The sequence below is a fragment of the Rhipicephalus sanguineus genome, chromosome 10, assembly GCF_013339695.2.
Source record: "Rhipicephalus sanguineus isolate Rsan-2018 chromosome 10, BIME_Rsan_1.4, whole genome shotgun sequence".
NCBI lineage: Eukaryota > Metazoa > Arthropoda > Arachnida > Ixodida > Ixodidae > Rhipicephalus > Rhipicephalus sanguineus.
This window is the reverse complement of record NC_051185.1, coordinates 93,732,571-93,751,510: the sequence shown is the minus strand read 5'-3', so window position 1 is coordinate 93,751,510 and position 18,940 is coordinate 93,732,571.

The window sequence follows — 18,940 nt, the reverse complement described above, 5'->3', positions numbered from 1 at the left end:
GCCGGCTACGATCCTCGAGATTTATTAGCTTCTTAGCCTGGAATGTTATAATACGTTGAATGGATTGTAAACTATTGTTACTTGCTGCCGGATTATCCTTTGTCTCAGTGGTCTGGGCCTGCATTCTGTCAAACATGCCGTGAAGCTCTAAAACCAGTTTCTCTGCTTTCAAGAAATGCGTTTGAAGCTCCTGTATTTCATTACGAAGAGCAGCCTGCCTTTCAACTAACTGCTTAAGCATTTCGGCCTGAGTAGGACCAGGATTAGCTTCAACATCGCCGCAAAGCGGTAGTTTACACACAAAGATACACTCATAAGCAATAGCAAGACATCGGCGTGGGCACGGCAGGAACATAACACCACGATAATCACTTCGCAAGGAACTCGTATTGGGACCAATCTGCACAATGAAGAACAGGGCTCTAGTCAGTGCCATGGCAGTTCCGGGTCCACCGTGCCCACAAAAGGCAGTCTTGCGGTGCTTCTTTTATATGTTCGTCCACCGATGACGTCCCGGCACTGCGCTTGAAGGGGGTCGCTGAGAGCAAGATTGCGTCTGGGGATAGTGATGAGGTAGGAAGCGCCATATCGCCGCCGATGGCACACATGCGTGCTTCGCTGAAACGATGGTCGACGTGTGGTTCATAAGCAGTGGTTGATACCGCGGCGAATCCAAGAAAACCCTGCACAATGAAGAACAGGGCTCTAGTCAGTGCCATGGCAGTTCCGGGTCCACCGTGCCCACAAAAGGCAGTCTTGCGGTGCTTCTTTTATATGTTCGTCTACCGATGACGTCCCGGCACTGCGCTTGAAGGGGGTCGCTGAGAGCAAGATTGCGTCTGGTGATAGCGATGAGGTAGGAAGCGCCATATCGCCGCCGATGGCACAAATGCGTGCATCGCTGAAACGATGGTCGACGTGTGGTTCATAAGCAGTGGTTGATACCGCGGCGAATCCAAGAAAACCCTGCACAATGAAGAACAGGGCTCTAGTCAGTGCCATGGCAGTTCCGGGTCCACCGTGCCCACAAAAGGCAGTCTTGCGGTGCTTCTTTTATATGTTCGTCTACCGATGACGTCACGGCACTGCGCTTGAAAGGGGTCGCTGAGAGCAAGATTGCGTCTGGGGATAGTGATGAGGTAGGAAGCGCCATATCGCCGCCGATGGCACACATGCGTGCTTCGCTGAAACGATGGTCGACGTGTGGTTCATAAGCAGTGGTTGATACCGCGGCGAATCCAAGAAAACCCTGCACAATGAAGAACAGGGCTCTAGTCAGTGCCATGGCAGTTCCGGGTCCACCGTGCCCACAAAAGGCAGTCTTGCGGTGCTTCTTTTATATGTTCGTCTACCGATGACGTCACGGCACTGCGCTTGAAAGGGGTCGCTGAGAGCAAGATTGCGTCTGGGGATAGTGATGAGGTAGGAAGCGCCATATCGCCGCCGATGGCACACATGCGTGCATTCGCTGAAACGATGGTCGACGTGTGGTTCATAAGCAGTGGTTGATACCGCGGCGAATCCAAGAAAACCCTGCACAATGAAGAACAGGGCTCTAGTCAGTGCCATGGCAGTTCCGGGTCCACCGTGCCCACAAAAGGCAGTCTTGCGGTGCTTCTTTTATATGTTCGTCTACCGATGACGTCACGGCACTGCGCTTGAAAGGGGTCGCTGAGAGCAAGATTGCGTCTGGGGATAGTGATGAGGTAGGAAGCGCCATATCGCCGCCGATGGCACACATGCGTGCTTCGCTGAAACGATGGTCGACGTGTGGTTCATAAGCAGTGGTTGATACCGCGGCGAATCCAAGAAAACCCTGCACAATGAAGAACAGGGCTCTAGTCAGTGCCATGGCAGTTCCGGGTCCACCGTGCCCACAAAAGGCAGTCTTGCGGTGCTTCTTTTATATGTTCGTCTACCGATGACGTCACGGCACTGCGCTTGAAAGGGGTCGCTGAGAGCAAGATTGCGTCTGGGGATAGTGATGAGGTAGGAAGCGCCATATCGCCGCCGATGGCACACATGCGTGCTTCGCTGAAACGATGGTCGACGTGTGGTTCATAAGCAGTGGTTGATACCGCGGCGAATCCAAGAAAACCCTGCACAATGAAGAACAGGGCTCTAGTCAGTGCCATGGCAGTTCCGGGTCCACCGTGCCCACAAAAGGCAGTCTTGCGGTGCTTCTTTTATATGTTCGTCTACCGATGACGTCACGGCACTGCGCTTGAAAGGGGTCGCTGAGAGCAAGATTGCGTCTGGGGATAGTGATGAGGTAGGAAGCGCCATATCGCCGCCGATGGCACACATGCGTGCTTCGCTGAAACGATGGTCGACGTGTGGTTCATAAGCAGTGGTTGATACCGCGGCGAATCCAAGAAAACCCTGCACAATGAAGAACAGGGCTCTAGTCAGTGCCATGGCAGTTCCGGGTCCACCGTGCCCACAAAAGGCAGTCTTGCGGTGCTTCTTTTATATGTTCGTCTACCGATGACGTCACGGCACTGCGCTTGAAAGGGGTCGCTGAGAGCAAGATTGCGTCTGGGGATAGTGATGAGGTAGGAAGCGCCATATCGCCGCCGATGGCACACATGCGTGCTTCGCTGAAACGATGGTCGACGTGTGGTTCATAAGCAGTGGTTGATACCGCGGCGAATCCAAGAAAACCCTGCACAATGAAGAACAGGGCTCTAGTCAGTGCCATGGCAGTTCCGGGTCCACCGTGCCCACAAAAGGCAGTCTTGCGGTGCTTCTTTTATATGTTCGTCTACCGATGACGTCACGGCACTGCGCTTGAAAGGGGTCGCTGAGAGCAAGATTGCGTCTGGTGATAGTGATGAGGTAGGAAGCGCCATATCGCCGCCGATGGCACAAATGCGTGCATTCGCTGAAACGATGGTCGACGTGTGGTTCATAAGCAGTGGTTGATACCGCGGCGAATCCAAGAAAACCCTGCACAATGAAGAACAGGGCTCTAGTCAGTGCCATGGCAGTTCCGGGTCCACCGTGCCCACAAAAGGCAGTCTTGCGGTGCTTCTTTTATATGTTCGTCTACCGATGACGTCACGGCACTGCGCTTGAAAGGGGTCGCTGAGAGCAAGATTGCGTCTGGGGATAGTGATGAGGTAGGAAGCGCCATATCGCCGCCGATGGCACACATGCGTGCTTCGCTGAAACGATGGTCGACGTGTGGTTCATAAGCAGTGGTTGATACCGCGGCGAATCCAAGAAAACCCTGCACAATGAAGAACAGGGCTCTAGTCAGTGCCATGGCAGTTCCGGGTCCACCGTGCCCACAAAAGGCAGTCTTGCGGTGCTTCTTTTATATGTTCGTCTACCGATGACGTCACGGCACTGCGCTTGAAAGGGGTCGCTGAGAGCAAGATTGCGTCTGGGGATAGTGATGAGGTAGGAAGCGCCATATCGCCGCCGATGGCACACATGCGTGCTTCGCTGAAACGATGGTCGACGTGTGGTTCATAAGCAGTGGTTGATACCGCGGCGAATCCAAGAAAACCCTGCACAATGAAGAACAGGGCTCTAGTCAGTGCCATGGCAGTTCCGGGTCCACCGTGCCCACAAAAGGCAGTCATGCGGTGCTTCTTTTATATGTTCGTCTACCGATGACGTCACGGCACTGCGCTTGAAAGGGGTCGCTGAGAGCAAGATTGCGTCTGGTGATAGCGATGAGGTAGGAAGCGCCATATCGCCGCCGATGGCACAAATGCGTGCATCGCTGAAACGATGGTCGACGTGTGGTTCATAAGCAGTGGTTGATACCGCGGCGAATCCAAGAAAACCCTGCACAATGAAGAACAGGGCTCTAGTCAGTGCCATGGCAGTTCCGGGTCCACCGTGCCCACAAAAGGCAGTCTTGCGGTGCTTCTTTTATATGTTCGTCTACCGATGACGTCACGGCACTGCGCTTGAAAGGGGTCGCTGAGAGCAAGATTGCGTCTGGGGATAGTGATGAGGTAGGAAGCGCCATATCGCCGCCGATGGCACACATGCGTGCTTCGCTGAAACGATGGTCGACGTGTGGTTCATAAGCAGTGGTTGATACCGCGGCGAATCCAAGAAAACCCTGCACAATGAAGAACAGGGCTCTAGTCAGTGCCATGGCAGTTCCGGGTCCACCGTGCCCACAAAAGGCAGTCTTGCGGTGCTTCTTTTATATGTTCGTCTACCGATGACGTCACGGCACTGCGCTTGAAAGGGGTCGCTGAGAGCAAGATTGCGTCTGGGGATAGTGATGAGGTAGGAAGCGCCATATCGCCGCCGATGGCACACATGCGTGCTTCGCTGAAACGATGGTCGACGTGTGGTTCATAAGCAGTGGTTGATACCGCGGCGAATCCAAGAAAACCCTGCACAATGAAGAACAGGGCTCTAGTCAGTGCCATGGCAGTTCCGGGTCCACCGTGCCCACAAAAGGCAGTCTTGCGGTGCTTCTTTTATATGTTCGTCTACCGATGACGTCACGGCACTGCGCTTGAAAGGGGTCGCTGAGAGCAAGATTGCGTCTGGGGATAGTGATGAGGTAGGAAGCGCCATATCGCCGCCGATGGCACACATGCGTGCTTCGCTGAAACGATGGTCGACGTGTGGTTCATAAGCAGTGGTTGATACCGCGGCGAATCCAAGAAAACCCTGCACAATGAAGAACAGGGCTCTAGTCAGTGCCATGGCAGTTCCGGGTCCACCGTGCCCACAAAAGGCAGTCTTGCGGTGCTTCTTTTATATGTTCGTCTACCGATGACGTCACGGCACTGCGCTTGAAAGGGGTCGCTGAGAGCAAGATTGCGTCTGGGGATAGTGATGAGGTAGGAAGCGCCATATCGCCGCCGATGGCACACATGCGTGCTTCGCTGAAACGATGGTCGACGTGTGGTTCATAAGCAGTGGTTGATACCGCGGCGAATCCAAGAAAACCCTGCACAATGAAGAACAGGGCTCTAGTCAGTGCCATGGCAGTTCCGGGTCCACCGTGCCCACAAAAGGCAGTCTTGCGGTGCTTCTTTTATATGTTCGTCTACCGATGACGTCACGGCACTGCGCTTGAAAGGGGTCGCTGAGAGCAAGATTGCGTCTGGGGATAGTGATGAGGTAGGAAGCGCCATATCGCCGCCGATGGCACACATGCGTGCTTCGCTGAAACGATGGTCGACGTGTGGTTCATAAGCAGTGGTTGATACCGCGGCGAATCCAAGAAAACCCTGCACAATGAAGAACAGGGCTCTAGTCAGTGCCATGGCAGTTCCGGGTCCACCGTGCCCACAAAAGGCAGTCTTGCGGTGCTTCTTTTATATGTTCGTCTACCGATGACGTCACGGCACTGCGCTTGAAAGGGGTCGCTGAGAGCAAGATTGCGTCTGGGGATAGTGATGAGGTAGGAAGCGCCATATCGCCGCCGATGGCACACATGCGTGCTTCGCTGAAACGATGGTCGACGTGTGGTTCATAAGCAGTGGTTGATACCGCGGCGAATCCAAGAAAACCCTGCACAATGAAGAACAGGGCTCTAGTCAGTGCCATGGAAGTTCCGGGACCACCGGGTCCACCGTGCCCTTGACGTGCGGGAGTGGAAAATTTCACGAAATATTCACGGTTACCGAACGATCCACAGTGCTTCGCCCACTCTACACCATTCACTTCGTGGATATGCGTGAATTTTTTTGTCACTATGATACTCAGCGTGCTTCGTGGGATGTTGTACGCAAGTGACGACACCAGAGCTCTTTTGTCTTCATTGAACTGTGTTTACCATCGCCAGCTTTGCGGATAACAGCCATGTTCTTCCTTTTTACGGCAGCCATTACGTTATTAAGGGGACTCGAGAAGCGAAAGACCACGCCGCACGATGGCCGTGACGAAGAGGAGTCATGGGAGAAAGCACACGATGGCAAGCGGTAGTTTCTACTCGCTTGGCGCGGCGCCCTTCTAATCACACCGCTCACTCTCAGAATAAAGATTAAGTATAGCGTCTTTAAATAAGTGACTGTGATCGCTACGTAAGCCAGTGTGCAACTTTGCGGGATAGACCGATTGTTAGCGGCAGATGGACACAGCCCTCCCATAGTACATGGTGCTACGAGCCATTCTCTTATTCCAAAAATCTTGGAGGACGCTTGAGCTTCGCCTTCAAGAGTAGAACGTGATAGCGTAATGGGGTTCCTTGCACATCGTCTTCTTAACTGCTAGCCTAGCTTCGGTTCTCGGTGCTTGCCTCAACCGTGCCGTAAGGAAACATATGACTGTGCGCGTATGTTCGCCGTTTCGAATTATCCTAGAATGTCTACTGCAAGTACGGTTGTTAAGTACCCACTACGCCATAATCCTTTCTGTTGCGAATCATCGAAGGGCCCACCACGCGCGTGTAACGCAACATGTGAACCTACGCAGCTGCTCACTTTGTTGATGCTTTTGCCACTGACGATGATAAAATATGTCTTAGCGCTTTGTAATGGGTGGGCATTTAAAACATCCACTCGTTGCGCAATTCATACGTTTAGACGCCTGGCGCGATTCTACGCTTCTTCTGCGCAATATTATATGCATTAAGGAGGCTCCTTTCACTACATTACATAACATCCATATAGTGTTTTTTTTTCCGAAGCAGTTTCAAGCGATAGCATGCCTCTGTGGTAGAACACCTGCTTGCCACGCAGACGGCATGGGTTCGATTCTCACTCGAGCCGAAGCTTTAAATGCGAAGCATTTTTTTAGCGAAGCAAAGGAACTTTGGACGTTTCTATCTGTTATCTTTCTATCTAGCCGCCTACGTCTGGGCGCTCTCGTTGTCGTCTGCTTATCTTGACACATACCAAAATTGCTATGGGAGGAAATTAGTGTATGACGACCCGAATGAACATATCAATACATGAATAGTGTAGGATGCTTGTCGCGTTCGTCATGAAACCCTTTTCTTCAGTCACGTGTGGCACATGCCCGCATAACAAGGCCCATGGAATACAGATATGAGCGACAGGTGATTGACAAATTGTATCAAACTAGGAACGGCGATGACAGGCTTTAAGAAATCGTTGCGCCATCGCATTATGGAGCTTGTGCGGTAGAATGTGCGAGGCAGGTGTCGGCGGCGTTGTCAGAGAGAGAAATATCACAGCGGCGGAAAGAATGAAAATCGCGGTTAGAGCCGGAACCGAACACAGGCATTCTGCGTGGCAGTTATGTGTTCTACCACACATCTACGTCAGTGCTTGAAACAGCTTAACACAAAGACGATACAATTGCGTCATATCGTATCAATGTCAGCGGTGGTTCTTGTGTTCACTGTCGGCTTTTATAGCAATATAATAAACATTACATATTATTTCATATGTATCGCCAAGCTATGGTCAACCATTGTTATAACAGAAGGAATGCGAAACCACTTCTTATGATGTCCACGTCCTCGCACCCTCGCGTACGATGATCGTGGCGTGGCGTGGCCTTACATAGTGGCGTGGCTTTACGCGTGGTTGATGACTACATCACGTTACCGCCTCGGAGTAGTATCTTCGTCCTTGTTGAGTGCCTACAGGAAAAGCCAAATACGGACATCGCCGAAGATACGGGCATCGTCCAAGGTAACTACACCTCATTGCTTGATCGGGAAGTCGCCATCGCTCGAACTCTCGTTCGGCTCCGAAATTGCCAGACTACGCTTTTAGCTACGAACTTCAGTGGCGAATACAAGCATTTTGATAGAACTGACATCTGTGCTCTAAAGTTAGTACCGACGTTACGTCGGACCATAGAATGCCGGTTGGGCGTCAGTGTAGTCGACGTGCCTAATAAGCCCACGATCAATGCCGTAGACAGAAGGGGGCGAGGGGGGGATCGGGGAAACGGTTTAGCGGGCTCCTAGACATCCATATTGTTGATTCTCCCATTACTTACTTTCCTCAATAAACGTGCTTTGCTCAAATAGTCGAGGCTTTCAGCAAGCGCCGCACCCCCCCCCCCCCCGAAAAACATTCTTCTCTACGGCTCTGCCCTCGATATGCCCATAACTAGTATAAATGCACAAAGAAGTCGGTCGAACTCGCAACGCTTCAGTCAAATCAATAAAGAAGTTTTGTAGAGGCCACTAGTCGCCTACTGCTTCGCATGACGTCGAGTCCCAGCATGAGTGGGAAATGACGATTGTTTTAATATTTATTTTATTTGCATATTTCTCGATTTTTCGATCCAACCAACCAACACGCCGACACCGACGCCGACAGCAACGCCGGAATTTCTGCGAAATGAGCTCTTTAACGCTATCGTTAACATAGGCTCATTTGGCGGGTGCTCACCAGCGAAGGCTGCTGAGCACTTTATGTATAGCGATAGCTGCTTACAGCACTCGCACAGCACAGAGCGCAGTACAACGCGTAGTAAAGAAGCAAGAAGACGTACCAACTAGCCCCTATTGCCACCTTATTAGCGTAGTAGAGCACGTAGTACAAAGTAATGCACAACCTGGCAATGAGATTGCAGGATATGAGGGTAAAGCGTGGAAATGTACATGTCGAGGAAATGGCATGGCCCACCCTAAATTTAGCCTTAGAATGACCTTGGCCGAATTTCACCGTTGACAAGTTTAGTTGAACTTGGGTGAGAAATGTCTTGGTCCATGCTCAAATTTCTGTTAGCGCACTGCATGTCCCCCCTTGGCCCACTCCCAAAACAGTACGAGAATTGAGCTTACGCGCGATTAAAATTGATCGGGCCCATTCCCAAAGTGGGCTTGGACCATCCCCGACACTGACGGCCCAATTAGAACATTGTGTGATCATATTATGTCGCACAATAGTGGATAACATTGTATCGCACTATTACAAGCATTTTGATGCACTATTATGTAGCATTGTGCCTTAGTATTGTCACGTGGTCGTGACGTCGACGAAGGCAGCAGTCAGAGTGTCCGAGATGAAACTCTTTATTTGGCCGAACTTGTGGCCTGCAAATTGAAAGTTAATTTACAGCGATACACACGGTATGCACTGATAGCTTCGGACAGAGCGTCGACCGTCGAAAAAACTGGCAAGCGGTCAAGCGCGTCGGCTTTTATACAGTCGCTATCGAACTTTCTAGCAATGTCGCTGGTGGCGGCGTTATCTCTCGGCAAAGATGGAACATTCGCGTGCGGCACGCAATCTTAACAAAACGATCTACTGTAATCGCGAAGCTTCTCGAACACTGCTTCGCGAACAGCGTCGAGCGTTGATAACCGTCCTTGCTGGTCAAACCCGAATACCAGAAGCGGGCGTGGCATTGCTCCCCTCTGAAAAATCGTCGTCCCGATGCTTGTAAAAGAACAAAAAAGGGAAAAAAACAAGTGCATAAATGAATTACAATAACAAAGAAAAAAGTAGAGTCCCCAGGTTCGCTAACGCGCAAAAAACGGCTTAAGGCGCACGACATGGACGACTTCAGGTCGTGTGCGGCGTCGCTGACAGTTCGTAATGCCGTCCGGGATGACCTCGTAGTCAAGAGCGCCGAGACGTCGAAGAACCTTGTATGGTCCGAAGTATCGCCGAAGGAGTTTTAGGGGCGAAGCTCCTCTTAGTCTAACCTTGTCACGTCTCCGTTGTCCGGCGTAACCACCTTTGCAAACTGCCCACTCCTTCGTCTTTGCAAACATCCCACTACGACCCATCACCGATCCTTTGCAAACTGCCCACTACTTCGTCTTTGCAAACATCCCACTACGATTCATCACCGATCTATCACTTCACCGACCATAAAGCCGTTATAATGAAGGGGTAACGGAAGCCACGTCTAGCTACCACTTACGAATAATAAAATTTCGTGTATAAATATATACAGTGTTTGTCACGTCTTTGATGATGTACTGGGCTATCGCTTTGATTACTGCTGGGCGAAACCACTGAAGATTTCACGGTGTAACCATGATTGCTTCAGGAGTTTCGCCCAAGCTCTTCATCAGTCACCCGTGGATATGCTGTGAATTTTTTTGTGTATAAAAGAATGAAGTAATATGTTATGAAATACATTAAATAATCAACAAATAAAGAAGTAAACCTCATGAATTTGTTGATTCCAGGGGTGAGGCCGCTGTCACGCGAACCCACAAATATCCTCCTCCGATGCCGCCCCCTCACAACGTACCGCTAACGCCTTCTTCTGAGACCGCTAAGAGAGCGTCCGCGGACATTACCGTTTCCGTCGGCTGTTATCCATTGACTGCACTTGGCGATACGGGCGCTGATTACTCGGTCATGTCTGCTTCACTAGCCACCAATCTACGCAAGGTGCTGGCATCGTGGGACAGCCCACAACTGACCACCGCTGGAGGACACCTCATGTCACCCATAGGAAGGTGCACCGCAAGGCTGGAAATTTGTGCGTCGGCTTTCGTAGCGTCATTCCTTGTGCTGCCCAAATGTTCTCGGCTGGTTATTTTGGGCATGGATTTTCTTCAGGAATACGGAGCGATAATTAATCTGCGTGATTTGTTCGTCACTTTCGCTAACTGTGTCTCTCCAGATTCGGATATCGAGAACGAACATCGTGGCGTGGCGTTACGCGTGGTTGATGACTGCGTCACGTTGCCGCCTCACAGTAGTATCTTCGTCCTTGTTGAGGGCCCACAGGAAAAGCCAAATCCGGGCATCGCCGAAGATGCGGGCATCGCTGAAGGTAAGCTCACGTTATTCGCTCGAACTCTCGTTCGGCTCCGACATGGCCAGACTACGCTTTTAGTTACCAACTTCAGTGGCGTGTACAAGCACTTTGCCAAACGTACCACCATAGCTTACTTAGAGGCACTGGATGAGGACGCCTTCCCTTTGTTTACGACAATCTCGACAGAGGAAAGCTGCGATGTTGACGCGACTAGTAACGTCAATCTTAAGTTAGAACAACCTAAGCTGGCAAGGCTCCTCAGTCCACGGTCATCCTTTAGTGACTGTTTCGCCACTACATCGAAGGTCCGGCAGACACCTCTAAGAAGCACAAAATGATCACTGAGCCCAAAGTCCAACCTGTGCGCCAACATGCTTACCGCGTGTCGCAGAAAGAACAGGATGACATTCGTCATCATGACAAACAAATGCTTGATGGCGACGTAATTCAACCATCGAGAAGTCCTTGGGCATCACCTGTCGTGTTGGTTAAGAAGAAAGATGGTTCACTACGATCCTGTGTAGACTACCTACCGCAAGCTGAACAAGATCACGAAAAAAGACGTATATCCTCTTCCTCGCATCGATGAATCCTTGGATCGCCTGCGCCACGCCCGTTACTTCACTTCGATGGATCTCCGCAGCGGGTATTGGCAAAATCAAGTAGACGAAAGGAACTGAGAAAAAACGGCGTATATAACACCTGATGGTCTCTACGAATTTAAAGTCTTCCCTTTTGGACTGTGCTCCACTCCAGCCACATTCCAACGAATGATGGACACAGTTTTGTGTGACCTCAAGTGGCACTCGTGTTTAGTGTATTTAAACGACGTAGTCGTTTTTTCCACGACGTTTGAAAAACACATTGAGCGGCTTCAGGTGGTTCTTCTGGCCATTCGCACCGCCGGCCTGTCTCTGAAGCCGGAAAAGTGTCACTTGGTTACGGGGAGCTTAAATTCCTCGGCCATATTGTCAGCAGTAGCGGTGTTCGACCCGACCCTGAAAACGCCAGAGCAGTTGCTTGTTCCCAATCCCGAAGACATATCATGATGTGCGCCGCTTTCTGGGCCTTTGTACGTATTACCGCCGTTTTGTGCCAAATTTTTCGAAAATCGCCGAACCTCTGCAACAACTCGTCAAGGACGACGTCGCCTACGTCTGGGGTCCCGAACAATCAGACGCTTTCCGCGACCTTCAACAACGCCTACAAACGCCGCCGATCCCTGGTCACTTTGATACAGAAGCAGACACAGAAGTACTCACTGATGCTAGCAACCTTGGTCTCGGAGCCATTCTCGTGCAATACCAAGATAGCATCGAACGCGTTATTGCCTACGCTAGCCGCACGTTGTCATCTCCAGAGAAAAACTACTCCACGACTAAAAAATAATGTATGGCGGTCGCATGGGCTATTACGAAATTCAAGCCGTACCTGTACGGCAGCCCCTTCCGAATCGTCAGTGACCACCACTCTCTCTGCTGGCTGGCGAATCTGAAAGATCCGTCAGGCCGTCTCGCAAGATGGAGCCTTCGGTTACAGGAATTCGATATAACAATAGTTTACAATCTTCAAAATTGGCTAGTGCGAAAATGGACAAGGACTGAGAAGGAACACTGATGTACAGGACACTGATGTCTCAGTCCTTGTCCATTTTCGCGCTAGCCAATTTTGAAGATTATGAACCAACTAGCCCAACAACGTATACTCTTAAAATAGTTTACAAGTCTGGCCAGAAACACACCGACGCCGACTGTCTTTCCCGCGCACCCATCGAGACCGCTACGGAAGACAATGACGACGATTTCAGTTGCCTTTCTATTCTAACATCCTTACACGTGGCTCAACAGCAACGCAACGACTTAGAACAGCAACCACTGATCGAATACCTTGAGCGACGCCCACAACGCCCACGTCAGTTTGCGCGTGACTTGTCATCTGTCTGTTTACTCAACGAAGTCCTCTACAAGCGCAACTTTCATCCAACGAAAACGGTTTACCTCCTAGTCGTTCCTGCTGCTCTCCGCGGCGACATTTTGCGTGCATGCCACGTCGAACCATCGTCCGGGCATCTTGGCTTCGCGCGTACTCTGGCGAGGATTAAGCATAAATACTACTGGCGGAAACTTACAAAAACCGTCAGGCAGTACGTCGAGACTAGCACAGCTTGCCAACGCCACAGAAATCGACCGATGAGACCAGCTGGTCTGCTTCAGCCTGTACGACCCCCTCACGCACCTTTTGCCCTATAACTTCACCCCTCAAGACACAACCACATTGCTCGAATTTATGCTTATCGGGGATCGTTCTCGAATTCTTTTTGTTTGTCCGCATGCTTTGGCAGGTTGTCCCCGTGCAGGAGAATAAAATAAGATCAGCTGGTAGTGTGGCGGCACCTGTCGGAGCAGATATCAACCATTCTGCGAGCTTCGTCTTTGTTGCCAAAGTGCGTGCTGCCGTACACACTTGGCCTCCGAGATTGCACGCAACCTGTCGGCGCGCAATATCGGAGGCCATGGCTGGGCGAAGCTCAAACCATCGAGTGCGCTCATGAGGGCGCTGCTATCGCCGGCGATGCCAGCTTGTCTGTGAGTTGAGGGTGCAAGGCAGAGTGAGGAGGATGGTATAGGTATAATTGTCCGTAGTGGCCTTGGTACACGGTGCGCCGCTTAATTTGTGGTGCGAATGATTTAGAGGCGTTCTTGCCTAAACGCTGACAAAACTTCAAAAAGTCGTTTCCGGGTCCCTTTAAAGGACTTTCGTACATCACCCCTTCTGCGCATCCAGCAAATGGCCGCCTTTGTTTATGCCGCAGACCTGCTGCATCCTTGCCTCCGGGTGAGCCATTCTGCAGAGCTTAGACAACCTGTGCAGTGCCCTGGATAAGACTCGCCTCATACCGGTGGTCCACCATTTCATTTCAAAGTTGCGTGAAAGTTTGCGCACACACATAAAAAGCGAGAGAGAAAGAGATACTAAACTGAGAAAAAGGGAAGGAGGCCAACCAGAATAAGTTACCACAGCTACCTTCTGCCTGAATGGGGCGCTGGTTTCACACGTTTGAGGATGCACATTTTCGCGAAAAGGCTCTTGCGACCGAAATGAGGAGGCTCTGGGTATACCCACCGTTGAGCAGTTTTTTCAGCGTGAAAATATGACTTTTGAAACGTCTTCGTGACGTATACAGTGAGGGCCGTAACTGTGGCGAATAGATTTTTTTAACGCTATAGCATCAGAAGACACGCTCGAAAAACCCCGTCAGTGTTCGAAATAAATCGCCCATTTTTAAATCGAAGGAAAATGTTTCGAAAGAATTCATCCCTCATTTACTCAATTATTTCAGGCAAAGTTTCGTTAAATCGGGTTAGGTGCCAAGTCGTTTTCGTTCCTTCGGGTTGATGAAAACATTGAACCCCATGCGCACCTGCCGGGGAATAAACATTTCTTCGCTATATCGGACACTTCATAAAATCACGGTTTTTACGTAGTTTTAACTGTATATGGCGTCAAAATTTCAGAAACACTGGCGTTTGAAGCGGGTTATTGACCGGTCAGGAGTTAGCATGAAGCTATCTTCAACAAACATACACGTAATAGTATTTTATTGAGCTTCGATCGGTTAACTTCTAAAGACGAAGGCATACCAACTAGTCAATTCTTCGTCTTGCTACCCTGTAAAGGAGGTTTTTCAGTATTGGTGGAAGACATGCAGAGAAGATATATTGACACAATGTGGTTGTGTCTTCAGGGCCAGAAACACACCGACGCCGACTGTCTTTCCCGCGCACCCATCGAGACCGCTACGGAAGACAATGGCGATGATTTCAGTTGCCTTTCTATTCTAACATGCCACCCTCGCAGCGCGAGGGGCTCCCTTCGCGGCTGAGAGGCCCGCATGCACGCAAGTCTCCACCACCCCATTCCCCTCTCCTTGTTTTGCCGGATCGTTCAATAAAGTTGTTCACTCACTCACTCACTCCTTACACGTGGCTCAACAGCAACGCAACGTCTTAGAACAGCAACCACAGATCGAATACCTTGAGCGACGCCCACAACCCCCACGTCAGTTTGCGCGTGACTTGTCATCTGTCTGTTTACTCAACGACGTCCTCTACAAGCGCAACTTTCTTCCAACGAAAACTGTTTACCTCCTAGTCGTTCCTGCTGCTCTCCGCGACGACATTTTGCGTGCATGCCACGTCGAACCATCGTCCGGGCATCTTGGCTTCGCGCGTACTCTGGCGAGGATTAAGCATAAATACTACTGGCGGAAACTTACAAAAACCGTCAGGCAGTACGTCAAGACTTGCACAGCTTGCCAACGCCACAGAAATCGACCGATGAAACCAGCTGGTCTGCTTCAGCCTGTACGACCCCCTCACGCACCTTTTGCACAGGTCGGGATGAATTTACTCGGCCCGTTTTCTAAATCTTCAGCTGATAACCGCTGGATTGTTGTCGCCACCGACTACTTGACTAGATACTGCAAAACCGAAGCCGTTCAGCAAGCAACTGCTTCCGATGTGGCTAATTTTTTTGTCAAAAACATCGTTCTCCGCCACGGTGCCCCCGCTGTCGTCATCACCGGTCGTGGTACTGCATTTGCGGCACAGTTGCTCCGAGATATCCTGCGGCTGAGTGGTACGACACACCGAGCAGCAACTGCGTACCACCCGCAGATGAACGGGTTAGCCGAACGTCGTCTTAAGAAAACAATTACAGATATGCTTTCGATGTATGTCGCCAAAGACCACAAGAACTGGGACGAAATCCTCCCATATGTCACATTTGCCTACAACACTGCTCTTCAGGAAACCACCGGCTTTGCTACTTTTAGTGTGATTTACGGCCACGACGTCACCACGATGCTTGACGTCATGCTACAACCCCCTCCGCCGGACGCGACTACCCCGGATACAGATGTATTTGCTCAGAGCGCCGAAGAAGCCCGAAAGCTAGCGCGGTTACGCATTTTCTCGCGGCAAAATCAAGATGCTCGCCCGTACAACACACATCACAGAACTGTAACATACGGGACTGGCGACCTAGTCTGAGGTTTGACCCTTCTACGTCAACGAGGGCGCTCCGAGGAATTGTTATGCCGGTACTTTGGACCTCTCAGAGTTCCTCATCGCCTTAGTGAAGTAAACTACGAAGTTGTTCCAGCAGACACATCGCACCACTCCCGCAGACTACGCTCCTCGGATGTTGTTCATGTCTCCAGGATGAAGCCGTACCATTCCCGTTGACTGCAAGTCACGAACTTTTTGGTGCGGAGCCTGCCTTCAGGACCATTGTGCATTTCTTTCCCAACTCTTTTATCTCGCCCTTGTGCTGTGCAACAGACACAAACATTTTTTGGTAAGCTTTCACTGTTCTTCAGAGCGTCCGCCTCAATACGATGTCTCTCTCTTTTTTTTCTTTTGTGGGGTGAGGGTAGTGCTAGCGATGGCGGAAGAAGAGAGTGATGGAGTTAGTGGCTGTTGTGGCCGAAAGTAAACAGCCATTCGCGTCAAGTTCGATGTTTGTTGTTTCCTCTCGCGACAATATATATAAAAATCTGTGAAAAATAAATGACTGCATAAAAAACCTGAGCACTGTACTTCTGGCCCCATAGAATTTCACACTCTATGTCTGGCCCATTCAAATAGAAGTGGAATTGCTTTCAAGGAGTGTACGGTTTAATGATTTGTCCCAAGACACACGTGCTCTCTTAAGTAATCTACGTGGGGACACCTGTATGCGGTTCTCCTATGGTAGAGTACATATGGTAGAATGAAACCCTAAAAAACAGAGAAAAATAGTCAGCTTCGCCCACAGACGTTCCTATCCTATCCAATGAGAATTTGCGCAGGAACTCTGTAGGACAACCTTCGCTAATTTTCGTAACAGGAAGAACTTTTGCGCACTTAAGACAGCCGATGTTATCATCAAAATATATGTTTTGCTCGCTAGTATGTATTCGAGAACTTGGTATTCCCGCAAGTTTTTTGAGAGATTACGTCATCGGTACAAAGCCAAGCATAAATTTTTTATCAAGATGTCCAGCATTTCTTTTCCAGCGTGCCCAGTATTTACACTGGTACGGAAGAAGTAACTGACCTCGACTGCTGACTCGAAGGTCGCGGGACAGAATCCCGGCCGCGGGGATGGCATTTCAATGCAGACAAAATGCCAGAGGCCCGTGTGCTTTTATTTAGGGGTACACTAAAGAGCCCGGGGAGGTCGAAATTTCCGGATCCCTCCACTACGGCGCTTCTCATAATCAATCATATCGTCGTTCTGCGACGTGAAACCCTAATAATTGTCATTATTAGAAAGTACCTGCAGTTGAAAGGGACATTAGCTGTCACGACTCTCTCACAAAGACGAAGGGCAGGTGCAGTCAATGCAGTCAAAACTCGTCCTCTTATGCGGATGCATATCGAAATGTGTGACTTTTTTACCATGAATATTACGTTGTTTATAGATATGCGCATCTCTGACGTCGCTTGCGGGTAGCGTGGATGCGCTGACAGGTGCCACATAAACGACGTGTGGTGCGCAGGTGGCTCGCGACGTCACCCTTGTGAAACGTCACCCACCCGAAACCCGTCTTGCCATTTAAAGAAGTGCCATTCGCAATTTAGAAGACGAAGAACCTCAGATTGTTGCTTAGGTGTATATACAACAGCGTCATGGTTCCGACATATGTTGCGACAAAATTTCTCCTTTTGATCTTTTTACTTATCCGACTCTCAGGACAACGAGCACTATGGGATCACTGCTGCAGTATCGGAGGAACCGGAAAGGTTGAAGCAGTGATTAGTGGAGTTGTTTTTACAATACCGATATTTTTTATACATACGCAATGTAGTTCAGCACCTGTGGACTGTGCAGACTAGATTTATGTCGAGGCGAAAATTGCAGTGTCGCCACCGTACCGTTTAGTACATTGCAAAAAAGAAAAACAGACACACACACACACATACACAGCTTTTAAAACCACATGGATGCTTCGAAGCAGCACTGCAACTTTTTGCTAATACCAGCCACGTACCATCGCGCAAAGCACAAAGAACAGAACAGAAAAACTTTAATGAAATATGCGACATTCTTATGAGGGGAGCCTTAGTCGAGGACCCAATGACACCAACACACACGTCGGAGCAGTGCGAGACCCGACTGTCCAGCTCTGACCTGGCTGACCAGCAAGGATGAAGGACTCGAAGCTCACAGTACCGTACGTCGTCGACAAATCTGGGCGCCCTGAAGAGATTCCAGCTCCGCCCACTGACACAGACCACGATGTTCTGCGGATAATAAGTCACGCGGTTTCTTATACATTTGCCTAAGACAACTCGAAAGCGAAAGCCATCATCTTATTTTCCTTCTCGGTGGATTGCATTTATCCCCCTACCAGCTTTCTGCACCTAACGTGGTTTTGCACTGACTCCATGATCGGAGGCATTGCAAGTTTTCTTCGCCTCACGTGGTTTTTTAGTGCCTCCGGAATTGGCAAACATTTGAGCAAATCACGATGTCATGTGTTGACGTCTTAGGGTGACGTCGAGCAAGAGATAGATAGATAGATAGATAGATAGATAGATAGATAGATAGATAGATAGATAGATAGATAGATAGATATAGATAGATAGATAGATAGATAGATAGATAGATAGATAGATAGATAGATAGATAGATAGATAGATAGATAGATAGATAGATAGATAGATAGATAGATAGATAGAAAAATCACGCAATATCCACGAAGTGAAAGATGATTCAGGAGCTGGCTCCGAGATAATCGGGTTTTGCCTGCGTAATTATCACCATCAAGGCTCTAGAAGAACAAGAGGAAGAAGACTTCTCTTTCGCGCGAGCGTGCGCATGCTACAGTTGGCAATGCTGTATGTGGTTTTGCCTGCGTTAATATCATCATCAAGGCGCTCCAAGAAGAAGAGGGAGAGAGCTGCGCCTGTAGCGGTCGCCTCTGGAACTAAGGTTGCGCTTACGACGCGGGACTTTGCCCCAGCTTAAGAACCTGGCGAGACACTGGAAGTTGTACAGGAGTACGTCTACTTAGGACAGGTAGTAACCGCGAAGCCGAACCATGAGAGTGAAATAACTAGAAGAATAAGGATGGCATGGGGCTCATTCAGCAAGCATTATCAAATCATGAATGGTAGTCTACCACTATCCATTAAGAGGAAGGCCTTTGCCCTGTAGTGGGTGCAGACAGGCTGATGATAAAGAACCTGGCGAGCCAGCTCCTAAAACGAGGCCAGCAGTTCAACTTGCTTCACAGTGGTTAAAGCATGACTTGACTTTA